Raw genomic sequence first — 14,727 nt, forward strand, 5'->3', positions numbered from 1 at the left:
ATTCACTCCAACGCATATTCAATAATTTCGGGATACGCGGAATGTAGCGTCTTCATCGTTATATTTTTCGCTCTATCATGGCTAGAGCAGCGACGAGCGATATTCCCATTGTCACAATATTAATGATGTCAACGAGAGCTGATTAAATTAAACGTCAGCTTCACATGTCAAGATGTAATTTCAACTCTTAATTTTAGGAAATCCTCTTAATTTTTATTATTGAATTAAAGAAGAATTCAAAAGATATTTTAAGGCCATATTTTTTAATATTTGCGGAATAACAATACATTAAGTCGAAAAATTTAGAATAAAATATATTAAAAAAGTATAATAACTATTTCTAAAGACTTTTTAGATTGCTGAAAATAGAAATTAACGTAAAATTTCACAAATTTAGAATAACGAAATATCAATATAGAAAGAATATTAAAATTTAAAATAAATTTATATTTTTACACAAAAAATTATCGAGATTAAATTATATAGAAATTTTTATAAGCTCATTCAATTTGAAATTTCATTCAAAATTGATGTAATGAATATAAATAAAGGAATCATAGGATAAACAATTGATTATAATTTTTCAATAGTGTAATGAACCTATAGAATAACAAATAGTTGATCATAAAAATTTTATTAATTTTGATTTTTACAACAAACATTTTTAGAAGCAAGAAGTTTTAAAATATTTAATTTTGTACAATAAATAACATTTTATTCTCATCACATTATATATTGCTATGAAATAGAAAATTACATTAAAATAATTTTTTTCATCTTTAATCTAAATTTCTTTGAAAAATTATTACATAATAGAATATTTGAGAGCTGAAATTGTTTCCGGCGTAAAAAAATTACAAGAAATTATAAAATTACTTTTACTCCTCATCTTCTTCATAATTCTTCCGTTTTATAATACATAACAATTAAGAGATTTAGCTTAAAATAATGCGATTAAAGTTTAAAATAATTTGTAAGAAAATAAACTAAAATTTTAATTATAAATAATTATTTTTCATATATAATTGATTTATTTTAAAAAATTACTTTCAAAATCAATGACAGATGTAAAAATCAGTCATTGAATCATGAAATATGTAATACCTGTTATACACAATATTATGTAATAAATTTTTCTATACAAATAGTATGAAAAAAATATGTATCATATATATGTGTATATGTGTGTGTGTGTGTGTGTGTGTGTGTGTGTGTGTGTGTGTGTATATATGCATGTATGTACATATGTATGTATGTGTACCGAATTGTTTTAAAAAATTATTTTCGAAATCAATAACAGATCATATGTAATATCTGAGAGATGTTAAATATAATATTATGTAATAAATTTTTTAATAGATATTAATAGTATGAAAAATAGCCGAAAATATTTCTTTGTCGATGTTTGATAAATATGTGATAAATAAACAAAATATTTGTAAAACTGTAGATGTATTGTAATTATAATTTCATGTTATATTATTTAATGTTACGTCAAAAAGCAAATTATTACCCATCAAAGCGTAAAATTTTTCCATTTCCTTACTTTTAAATATATTTTCGAGTTCAGTAGGGCCATCATAATCAGCAATTTTATAAATATCCGTTGACTGAGAGCTGGTCAATAATTCAATATTTTTACATATATCTTTGAGATCGGAAGGGCCATCATATTCAGCAATGTTATCAAAATCCGAAAGCTGTTTAACTCAGAATCTCCAAGTTATAGTGATATATAGTCATTTAAATTGCCAAATTGATAAAAATTGCGTATTAGTTATTTGTAGCTGCTTTTGGGAATATCCATAGCAGTTTGCCTTGAACGTAAGAAACTATTTGTTGTTGTTAACATGTTTGATTTTAATATTCATAATCTTTGTGATAAGGATATACTAAATATCTTGAATTTGATCATTTTACTTATTATATGTAATTTTATTCATTATGTACACAAAAATATATATGAATAAGAGAATGAAAAGAGATAAAATAATAATATTCGATTTATCGCCGTTTCTCTCTTACCCCGTTTATTGGAATTCCAAAGGTACATCGACTTCATCATGAGTGACCAAATGTTTCATTAAACAGACATAATTCTTTGGAAAAACTTGATCGCAATGTCGGCACGTTATTGTATCATAATTTAGTATAACATTATTACTATTTATTATCCAGTTTTGATGTTCGCTCGCTATATTTTCATCAATTCTATGTTTAATTACTAAATGTACTTTCATATCGTATGTAGCGGTGTAAGTTATTTTATATTTTTTATGACAACTATCACATTGTACTTTCGACTTATCGTCTTGTATTACAGAAAAGGAGTATTCGCTTTCTCCTATTTTGGAAATTTTTTAAGTGCCGTTAAGTGCCACGAACTTTTGTAGAATCTCGATCGAAAAATGCCAAGCGGCGCGATAGCGCTTGTCTTCTAATTCTGAGTCGAAAAAAGCTAAGCGGCCAGCCTTGTTAAATGTTATAATATTTAAAAAATGTACACTTGCAGAGTGTTATATTGCTTCAATTTCGTCTTAATTTGCCTGTGACCAAACGGTAACAGTAAAGACACGCATCGACAAAAACCGAACGTGCAATTACTGTGAATTTACAAATTGATGCGCTGGCACTTTTAAGCACTGAACAGAAGAAGCGTCATCGCGCCGCTTGACGCTAAAACGGTTAATAATGTTATAAATACCTTTATGTGTCGTTTTTATGTGACTATATATACTGGAAAAGTTTAGCCGAAGAGAATAATATTTATTACAAAAATTGCACGTTGCACCTGGAACGATTTTTGTAAAATACGGCCATACATAGCAAGGCATAATATTCGTTTTGTATCAGAGACTGTATATGACTAAATTCAAACGAAGAATAATTTCAACGAAGAACATAGAAGTTAATAAAGGAAACAGAGAAAGGTCGTGAAAAAATGTCTTTGTATAAATGTAAATATTGATACACAATTTAAATCTGCCTAACTAATTTTACGATTAGTTGCTTATTCACTGCTGGTAATCTCATTGTTTATAGGAAAAAATTACAGAAATTATGTAAATATTAAAATATAAGTATGAATATTAAAAATTACTAATCGTTGCAAGATAGATCTGTCTGTATTTCTGTGAATCTGTATCCTTGAATTAGCAACAATTACTTCTATCAAAATAGGTAGCATAAATTACCACATCGATAAGAAAGGAAAAGTGCGAGATACATTAATCGAGGAGTAAAATATATTTTTCTGTGTACTAGAATAACCCAATTTTAAAGAGATATATTATCTTATTTACTTAATAAATTTCTTACTTATCAGATTGCATCAAATACATATTACTTTTATTACAGTCAATGCACAAATCATTGAATTGGAAACAAACGCGGCTTATGTTATAATATTATATAATATTTAAAAAAAATATTTTGTTACTATATTTACTTTAATAAATTAATTATCAGAGCTTTTGTAAGCAAGCAAGTTTTATGTATATCCACTTAATTAATAGCTAGAATTGTTCTAACAAATAAGTTATTGTTTTAAAATTTTCTGCATTGAAAATTTTATCATTGTTTTTTTTACATCTTTTTCATTTTTGTACTAAAATAATTATAATTTACGATAATTAATTTATTTAAAAATAAATACCTTAGGAACTCAAAAAAGATTCATTTTTTGATGATTCACTTATCTCTCTATATCCATTAAAATAAATTTATTCCTCGATTTTTAAAAGAACGATTAGATACATTACTTTAAAATTTCTTTCCAAACTTCTTCTCAAGAGGCATATTAAATACGATTCAATTGCTTATTTTTTAAGACTTTCTCGATTTATCAGCGTACAATATTTAACAATAGGAAGCAACTGTGGAGATCTTATTGCGTGAGATGCACGATGGGATGCAAAAATTTATCGAGATTGAATTATATAGAAATTTTTATAAGCTTATTGAATTTGAAACTAATTTCAAAATTGATGTAACGAATATAAATAGGGGAATCATAGGATAAACAATTGATTATAATTTTTCTATAGTGTAATAAAGCTATAGAATAATAAATAGTTAATAAAAATTTTATTAATTTTGATTTTTACAACAAACTTTTTTTAGAAGCAAGAAGTTTTAAAACTATACTTAATTTTGAACAATAAATAACAACACAATTTTAATCAACACAATTATTATTATTACTATTGACAACAATTTATTGATAATTGTCAACAATAATAATAATATGACATATAGGGTTATGTCAATTATTATTCCTGCTACTTCGACATGTCTCCAACTCAAGTTACTATATTTCCCTATACTGATGCGTAGAACGAATCTTATTGGTGAATCATTTTTACTTCTTAGTTCCGCTCGCAGCCAATGAGAGAACGTATAGACGAAATAATATTGCTTTTCCGATTTTTATTAATAGAATGAAGAATGATAATTATATGTTCTAAACTATCCTTGTTTAATAAAAAACTGATGTGCAAAAGATGACACCGAATTATGTTATTGTTATCGAGAAAAGTGGTAACAACCGATCCAAGCTCGGTGAAACGCATACTCCCTCCGTCTTTTGCCAACCGTAAGTTGGCAGCCGTCGAGAGTAAAAATGCGATGAGATTTTATACATGTTCATACTTTAGGCAATATATATCTAGTTAATATGTTTGTATTATAGATTGGTCTGCATTAATCCGGGTTTCCGGCGTCATTAACATTATTTCCGGTCATTACTATAGTTTACATCACCAAATAAAAACTAATATATCATGCCACAAGCGACAATTATATAGTATTACAATTGTTGACGCACGCGATTCTGGATTTAATAAAATTATAAGAACAATTTTTTCAGTTGGTTAGTTGTATCACTCTTAAGCTTTCGGGATCTTATTTAAAAGTGAATTCAACGATCCCGAATGTTCATGTAACACCTCGAGTCGCGATCAAAGTACATTCATGAGCGGAAGGAAGCGGAGGCGAGGCATTCTATTGACAAAGAAGAAAAAGTATCTATTTACAAGTCGCGTCGCGAATTCTGTTCATTCTCGGCGTTGGCGTGATCAAGGAAACCAGAGTTTTAATTTTCCGCTCCAGCGGTTCGCCAGCAGGAGAATCAATGAGAATTAGAGAGTAGGGTAGCACCCCGGCTTTTACCCTCGGACGAAAAGGAATACGTTGCTAGAGAATCGCAGGAGAGGATGGAACACGCGGAGGGAATGATACCGCGTCTTTACCAAATGTCTACTTATGTATAGTCATATATATATAAATACGAACCGTATTTACATATTTTATTCATACATATGTGATGCAAAGTAGATCGAAGTAAAATAGATAAGCGAACGAAGATAAAAATTTTATATTCGTATCTCTTCAAGGGAAATATGTTCGAGTCCGTAATAATCCGCCGCGTCAGATCTCGTTCCGATATTTTTAGCTTGATACGCTTCCCATAAAGCCGTTCGTTAAAGTATACGTAGTTGTAGCAGTTTCTTTTTTTTTTTCGAAAAGGTCATCTTGCACCTTTGGGGCCAGTAACTCGGAAGATCTTCCGGCGCGAGAGCGAGAAATTTAATCGCGATTCGTTCGTACGATTAAATGTCACCGGTGCCATACACGCGAGACCGGCACGTGGGGAGACAACGACGACTGGGGAAATGAAAGGGTGCAAGACGGAGCAACGGAACGCGTGATGCGTGCGCGCGAGAAAGATAGAGAGAGAGAAAGAAAGAGAGAAAAGGGCAGACGAGAACGAAGGGTAGATCAGCGGGGCCCCAGATTTCCCCAGTGATTGTCTCGCAAAGTCTCGCAGAGTCTCGTCAGACCATTCATCGGCGACGTGCCGAGACTTCGAGTCTAGAAGGTTGCAGTCCTTCTTCGCTTAAACCGTCGCCTCGTCCTTTTTCAATTCCCGAGGACGAAGAGGCGAGAGCGGATCGCTCGATGTTAGCTTGCGTGTATTTTATCCCGCACGACGTCCTGTCTTCTTTTACACATCCATCTGACTCTTTCTCTCTCTCTCTCTCTCTCTCTCTCTTGCTCGTCCTCTTCCATATTCCCCTCTTCATCGTTCATCCTTTGATGATGGAATTGCCAACTGGCCGATAACACTGATTGAAAAAAAGGCTCCCACACAAAATCAAATTTCCAGTTACGAGCACCCCCGATATAGCGGGGACACCGCGATACCGATTGCTTTGATCGCTACACATATATGACCCTCCGTTATGAAATCTCTCGCAACCGCCCTAAAACCTGTTGGAAATTACCATTATCGAATGAATTTTATTCGGAGTAATCCTGACATTTTAATCACGCAATAGTAATTACGATATGCTTTGACGTGTAATCTTAATGGCGGAATAATATTAATGCCATTCGATTGACGGCTGCGAAGGGTCGTAAAAATTATAATGTATATATAAAGTAATTTATAAATATTTCGAATTAAAAATATATTTCACGTCGGGGCTCTCAACATTGTTATAATTAAACAACATTGCGAAAACCACTCGCCATTGGATTACAAGTCGGGCTTTCCCCTTTGATTAACGGAAGTCTCGCCGGCTAAAGAAACGATTTACATCACGGCGAAACGCGGCGAAATTTGCGAAACTGGTCAGCCGGCCGGCGAGGTCGGCGCGTATTAATTAGAGACCCGCCCTTAAAGTACCGGCGAGGCCTTAAAGTACGGCAGCTACGGTCTGGCGAATTCAGTGCTCGGATTTCACATAGTCAGACGCGGCTTTAGTGCGCCGTGGGGGTAATTATTCAAGCGGCATCCCTCGTGGCGGGCGAGTCACGCAAGGGTACGAAGGGCGCGGGCGAGCCGTGAGGGCGTGAGACGACGAGGCGGGGTGGGTTTCCGAGGCGCGTCATCCATCACTCCGTAACGTACGCATGTACCCACGAGTGCCCCGAAATAATTGAGCGAGAGCGAGGCGCGGAATCGTTTCTTCTTCCGGCGAATTTCGCTTGCACTCGAAAATCCAGCCTCCGAAAGAGAATAGAAAGTATTAATGCGTTTATTCGTTTCGATTATCGATAGCATTTGAAAGTCGATTTTATAATCCTCTGATGTATGAGAATGTCCTAGTCCCATGTGTGATATAAATTTGTATAACAATACGATTATTTCTAGGAACTCTTCTCTTTTTCTAACGCCCTTTCCTTGGTGCATAAACAATCGAGTGGTATTAATGTTTCTCAAAGAGATTTTAATTGCAGCGGCGAGAATTTCACAGAAGAGCGTGAATTGCATGGTTGCAATATCGATGGTGAATGCTTCAACTTTGATCGCGCTTTCCTAGCTTTTATTATTCCGGAGCCGAACGATTAGTATTCCGTAAAAAAGAGGAAGAAAAGAACGAGGGGAGCGGACTTTCACTATTTATTTGTGCTGTCTGCGAAAGGAAAGGATGCTCGAAAATATTGCGCGAAAGAGCTTCCGTATTCCGGAGGGTAACGTCGATAATGAGTGCAATTAGCACGCCTAGACGATGAAGCAACCGCGCGAACACCAGAGTCGATTATCGGGAATACGCTCGTTCGAGCTGTTTCACGCTTGGCGACTCGAGGCAACCGAGCCATTCATGCCGATCGTAAGAAGAGAAAGATAGAAGGGATGAATGTCTTCATTGACGTGAAAGGTAACACTCTCCACGTAAGAGTAAGACGGCGGTGTTTATTCGTTAGCGCCGTGCGAATTTGAAGGGGAAACAATGTATTCGTCTTTACTTAGTCGCCTTTCCGACTCTCTTTATTGCTCCTTCGCCATCGACCCTGCTCCTGCAAGAGTACGGTAATCCGACGCTGCGGTTTGACCGCCTGCAAACCTGACCAGGGATCTGCAGGCCTCCCGCGAAGGTATCCTCTTCCACGAACCACGTCATTATGCAAGCATCAAGTATCCCTTCAAGGGAATTTTCGAGGAAAATACCTCGACCGCCAGTTTCGCAGACAACGTTGCCTGAGACGTCGAAAAAATAAGAATAGATCGAAACACGAAAAGTATATAATTGTAATATAAGTACGCTAATCGAAGAAATTTTAATTTCTCTTCTCGAGAAATATAAATTAATATATAAAATAATATAAAATAATATAAAATAATAATATAAAATAATATAAAATAATATTTAATAATATTAATATTAAATAATATTTAATAATATTTCAACGACATATTACAAACTAACGTTTCTTCTCAAATCAATTTAAAAATATCGGTAAAATGGAAAAATAATCGTTTTCGGTTTCTTATTTTGTAATTTGCATGAAAAAATCATACTAGTTTATGGTTATGAATTTTGTACAACATTTTCGGTAATTACTTGCAGGATCGATATATTTTTTTTTTCGAGGAAACGATGCAAGCCATTACTGTTAAGTTTCTCCCAAGTGAAATGCACTTTAACGTTGCGATGCTGGGACCCTTTTTGCAGCACTACAGATAAAACAAAAGGGAAAGAAGCGACAGAACGGCGCGGAAAATAAAAGAGGAAAAAGGAGAGTGTACGGGACAAGTAAGGCGAGGTACATATATGCATGTATATCTCGCATACTTTGCACACGAAAGTATACATGCATCGTGACAACAAAGAAAATTAAGAACTTGAAGCAATAAATCAGCTTATGGAATATTAAAGAGAACGGAAGCAAAAGTTTATCCACGGCACGAATTTATTATGGCAAATCCTTTTGTTCTTTGAAGAGCGAAAAAAAATAATAAAATTTAAATATTTAAGAAAAAAGTATAAAAAAAGACTTATAAATATCACAACTTTGCTAAACTCCACTCCATTTTTCATATTTTGTGATCTGTCGAATAGTTGCACTACTGTCTCTGTACATTTTTCCTCAGACCTTCTCTTTTGAGTTCTATAACACGTTTCCGCGCCTCTATCCCTCGGGGCATTTTGCAGCAAAGAAACGTGAGAGCATTCGTAACATGGCGATCGAGGTAACTCTACAATTTTTATAAATAAAATCGTAAACCTGCCTTGTTTGCGGATATTCTGAATATTTATTCTCCTTTGTTCTACGCTTTTGTTTCCATTTCCGCTATGAAGTTCCTTTGGCAAGTCTCTGCACGATGTGGATTTGACTTTTCAAGAATGTCGATAGAGAACTAAAATCAACCAGCAAAGGAATCGACATCTGAGATATTGCACCGTCTTTTGAGTCCGCTAGTGATTTATTCCAGGGGATTTTCTACATCTATTTTAAATATAAAACTCGAATAGATTAATTAAGCGAGATGAAAAAGTAAGATACGAATGATACGTGTGATACGAATAAGAAACCTCGTCTATGAATAATGGATAATATCCAATGTAAATGCATATGTCGCATAGAAGTATGCATTAAAAATGATCTTATTGTAAGTAATGCCCAATATACATATGTCTAAAAGATTTACAATGGAAAATGCAAGAATTTAGAAAAACGCAGTAAAATATTTTCCGACGTAATTTACAGTCAACATGAACTATTCCTTCCAATAGCCCATCCAGTCAATGCATCTTGTTCGGGTCGCGAAGAGTGCAGGATAACAAATCGGACGAACTCGGGAAATATATGTACCTATGTATTCGAAAAGCTGCTACGGCTTCGATCCTATGCAAATCCAGAAAATACCAAGCGCAATACTCGTCGAAACGTCCATTCTTGCGAACGATTCTATTTAAAATCGATTCAACCCCTTTCGACTTCATCCTCACATGCTTCAAGAAAATCGGAGACTGCAAAGTAGGTACTTGATAATTAACTTGGAACATATGTATAATATTTATTTATTGACATTAAGATATTTAAAAATTAATAAAAAAAATTTAATTATTAATAAATGATTACATCTCATGAATGAAAAGCGTTAACATACAAGATAAAATTTCATACACGTAGAATATTCTTCCATCATAAAATTAATTCACAGAAAAGAAAGAGAGTAATTCAGGGAAAAGAGAGAAGAAGAAGAAAAAAATGAAGAAGAAGATAGTTTTTTTTGAAAATTATTTATATAGATACTTTTGTGATTATATAAAATTGATTATATAAACACAATTAATATTGTTCTGTCTTGTATCAATAAAAAGTGAACTGTGTATTATCCGCTGTTTTATTAGAAGGTACATGAACGTGTTAAAGACATCCTGTCGATATCGGATATGAATTTTGAAATCGTACGCCGCAGACCGTTCGCTGAATTCGTCAACAAAGCTTGACAGAAATTTGCGTTTGTTATATAAATGGTACGGGAAACGGCCGAATTTGAAGAGAGAATCCAATATAGAAAATACGTATATTTTTACATGAGAAATACATATATTTGTAGCCATGTTTCGATAGCTCTGCGAAAAGCTGATATAAAATTTCTTAAGTTTATCTTACCAGCTTTTACGGCAACAATGGATAGTAAAAAAAGTTTTATCGTCCACACATGCTCACTTTCCATACCAGTTTATGAAGCGGCGACGATGCACGAGCAATACCGCGAATTGAACCAATCATGGTGATGCACGCGCCGCCGTTATTCTCACAACGATATTTTCGGGTATTCGCGTACAAAAGCGTGTAACGTCCGAGACGATAAATATAACCGAGAGTTACGCTGCTATGACGTGATCGCGGAACTTTGCGGCGCAGGTGGTCGAGACCGTTCAACGTTGAAAATTGTCTGTAATTTTATGGCTGTCGGAGGAAAAACGTGTGAGCGGGTTAACGGGTTGGCGGATATGTATTACGAATTATAGTGAAAGCGCGAATTAAACTGGAGCAAAATCGTATAACGCGAAACTCTTCAGTCTACGGAATGAACTTTGCGGTATTCGCTATGGATTCCAATTTAATTTAATTTGTTAATACAACCCTCTCTCTTTTTCTCTTCGCCTAGTATGTTGCACGCGCTCGTGTGTATCGAGAAAGAGACGGCGCAGGTCTAATGGGAAGGTAAGAAGGGTATACTATTCCATGGGTTGAGCCACATTCAGACTGACGCGGTAATGCGCACGAATCCATTTAGCGACCGCAACGTCTCCATCCAAGAGAGCAAGCGGAAGAGATTCGAAGGAGAAAACTAGAGAAATAGGCGTGCAAGCGAGAGAGAGAGAGAGAGAGAGAGAGAGGAGAGGAAGAGCAAAGTAGGAAAATCTCCCGTTCCTAAGAAGAAATTCTCCTGGTACCCGAGATGCACGTCTCCTGTCATTAATGACTAAGAATACTGCAGCAAGCAAAGCACTAAAGACGACGCCGCGTCTTTCAGGGGAAATATTTTCTTGTCTACATTGGTTTAAGAGGAAGAAATGTATCCAATCTACGTTTAAAAATATATCTCTGAAATAATAACGACGGATATTTTTCAGTTAATCTTCCTTTACGTAAACTTACGGAGCTCTATCGTTTAACAAAATCGAAACGAGAGATTCGATATTAATAATGGATGCAAAAAAAACTATTCTTAATTTAAGCTCACAAAGATTTTCGCGCGATATCATCGCGCGTCGACAACAGAAGGAACGTCGTTTTACTTCTCATCCCTCGCTTCGTCCTCGGAAAAATATTATCTTCCGAAATCCCACTTTACGAGCGCTGCAGATGCCTGCTGTTTCGAAAGAACCCTCGTTCGCGGAGGCACGAAGACGGAAAAAAAAGGAACGGAGGACGACGAGGAACGGAGAGGGCGTGTCGAAAAGACAGAAATTGCGCGAATTATGCGAATTAAGTGAGCTCGCTGAGTAGTGACAAAGCTGCGTAATGAAGATACCGAGGAAGGCGTGTCGCGAGAACGGGAGGGTGACTGCGAGGCGCACGGTAGGAAAGGAATAAGGAGTAGGTGAAGGGTATAAGGCGAAATGAAGTCTGCAGGGTGGACGTCGAGGAGAGAGGAGGGAAGCTGGTAAAATTCTTGGAGTCGTGGGCTACGAAAGAAAGAGAAGACAAGAGGCGGAGAAGGAGAGCTTCGCTCTTGGAAAGTGAAAGAAAGAGCGGACGGAAGATGGAGCGTCGAGGAGACGACGGTGGTGTTCCAGGGGTGACGGTGTGTTGGTGGCCCGCGAAAACCGGGTGGAGAGGGAAATGGAAGAGGAGCCGCTGCTGTTGCCGCCGCTGATGTTGGTCGTCGTCGTCGTCGTCGTGAGAAAGCGTCGCGTTGGGGTTGTGTTGGAATAGTCGACGGTGCGCCACATGCCGCGCCCGCAGCAGCCGATGGAAATGTAAAACTGCGACAAGTCTTGGAATAAAGTGGCTGAATAAAATACAACTAAATCCCCCGTCGCGGCTCGGCTACGCCGACCGTGGGATTCCCGAATGGAGGCTGATGCGGAATGCGGCGCGATGCCGCAACCATCGCGACTTACCACAACGCGACCGACTGCGCTCCTGCATCCTCCTCCTCCTCGGATGAAACAGCGAGGAAAAACTTTCTCGCGGGAATGCGCGAAACGGGAAATGGCAGTTACACCTATTCGCCCGCATCTCGCGCGATTCCTTAAATTCCGGGCATTTTGTACGATTTATCGAAACTGGCACTTACAGATGTATACGCTGACATTCCTTGAAACTGTCATATTGAGATCTTTGGCAAGTAGATTGACTGAAAAAGCCTCGATTATATTTACCGTATAAATGTGAGACAAGCTTCATTTATCACTCTTGTAAATTAGCGAATTTACCGCTCATTGATTCGCCAGAATGTCCGTTTTAGGAGTCGAGATCGCTTTTAACTCGCGGAAATGACGGAAACGGTCCGCGCGGCATGAAAGATCGCCCTTTCCGTTTCTCCTCTGCAGACACATACGTTGGATACGACGGTACCTTGGGTGACCGGATGCATTATCTGCCTGTTCGGACAACGTGTAAGTGTAATTAACACGCCGCCGCTCATAACGAGGACAATGTACGCAGTCGTACTAATGAGAGCAAATTAGCTCGTTTGTGCCAGTTTAGCTTCACCTCCTTGCTCCACCGGGCCCTTCTCTCTCTCTCTCTCTCTCTCTCTCTCTCTCTCTCTCTCTCTTTCTCTCTCTCTGTGCGGTCAAGAATGCAAATTTGGCCGTTTCGCACACACCCATCTACACCAAAAATGCGAATTTCTGCCGAGCTTCGTTGACGAATTCAGCGTTGTCGACGGTCTGCGGTGTACGGTTTCAAAATTCATATCCAACGTGACGAGACGTCTTTGACGCGCTGTTCGCGTTCATGTACTTTCTAATAAACCCTTGGACAATGCATGGCCAATTTTGTACTTACATAAGACAATATTAGTCGTTTACAGTTTTTGTAATTAAATGTCACGTAATTATAAAAGTGTCTAGATAACTTTAAAAAGAATTCTTTGCTTAAACTGATTAATATTCTAATAAAATATCTTTTATTATACAATATAAATTTTCGATCCTCCATTCGCTATTTAAATGTTCTCTCTTTCCTTCTTATTAACAATAAATAATTAAATATTTTAATCCCAATTAAATATCATGCGTGATTCTACGATGCGCGTCATTTTTAGATATTTATTTTGTAATCTTTGATTTTCTCTTGAAACATGTGAGGATGAAGTCGAGAGGTGAGTCGAATCGATTTTAAATAGAACCGTTCGCGAGAATCGACATTTCGACGAGTATTGTGGCTGGTATTTTCTGGATTTGCATAGGATCGGAGCCATAGCAGCTGCTCGAATATATATAGGTACATATATTTCTTCCAGTTTGTCCGAATTGTTATGCCGGACTTTGCACACATACACATATATTTTAAAAATGATTAAATTTCATAAATCAGTAGAAAAAAAGCATCGTGCAATTTTTGACTCTTCAAAGTATCTTTTATATATTTGCGAGATACTTTGTAATTAATAAAAAAAATTTTCCAATTACTAAAAAATACCAGGAAACGCACGCAATTACAATAATATTGATCGGCGTTGTATTGTCTTTTAAATATAGCCAAAACACATTTAGGAATAACCGTAATCTATTTTTGATACAACATGGTGCAAATAAGACTATTTTTGTATTATATTTTTTTTTAGCCAACCAATATCGTAAAAAGCCGGAACAAACAATAACCATATCGAGCTTGACTGAATTTCAACACCTGCACTCATACATGTACTATATTCGTTTTTATAACACAAAGTCCGCATACATGACAAAATTATCATAGAAACGGATTTTTTTCTTGATTATTACATTATACGTGTTGAAATATAGAATATTCTTTGCAAGAATACAATAATTTAAAAAATTTTAAAAAGCGATTTCGATTAAAGTAAAAGATTTCTTTTTCTTGCTATCCGTATTTCATCCTTAACGACGATCAACACACAATTGCGATGCTTTATAAAACTTTTATCAAATTATCTTGGTGGATTTCTTTCCTCTTATAATGATTATAAGGAAATTTCAAATTCAGAGCTTAAACGGATTTTTAAAACATAAATAAAACATAAATTAAAGTGCGGGAAATGTTACGCGGAAAAAAGAGTCACGTTATTAATTACTTAATAACTTTTCTTCTCATAGTCATTGTATTTTACGTTCGTTCATAGCAATTGCGTGAAAATGTTGAATTCAAATTTATCTTTCACTTTCCTTTCGAATTCAGTACGAACGTATATCATGACGGATTATATACATATCGGGTAAAATATCGGCGGTTATCGTTATTAGAGGATCGGCGTAGGTTCGTATCGCAAGTTGCTAATTAGTTTGC

At 35.9% G+C, this 14,727-nt stretch overlaps 1 protein-coding gene and 1 long non-coding RNA gene across 10 annotated transcripts in view; one reads left to right on the plus strand and one right to left on the minus strand.

Annotated features, from left to right (window-relative positions):
• Positions 1-14,727, plus strand: part of Ten-m (teneurin transmembrane protein Ten-m) — a 683,381-nt gene that overhangs the window by 216,879 nt on the left and 451,775 nt on the right. The gene's annotated exons all lie outside the window — the stretch shown is intronic.
• Positions 743-2,848, minus strand: LOC145970919 (uncharacterized). Its single transcript, XR_014438672.1, has 3 exons — positions 2,705-2,848; positions 2,026-2,344; positions 743-1,817 (listed from the first exon to the last, which is right to left on the minus strand). It is a non-coding gene; the product is annotated as an uncharacterized LOC145970919 (long non-coding RNA).

This window comes from Camponotus vicinus, unplaced genomic scaffold, assembly GCF_025532165.1.
Source record: "Camponotus vicinus isolate PSW18456_S1 unplaced genomic scaffold, iyCamVici1.0 SCAF_4, whole genome shotgun sequence".
Lineage (NCBI taxonomy): Eukaryota > Metazoa > Arthropoda > Insecta > Hymenoptera > Formicidae > Camponotus > Camponotus vicinus.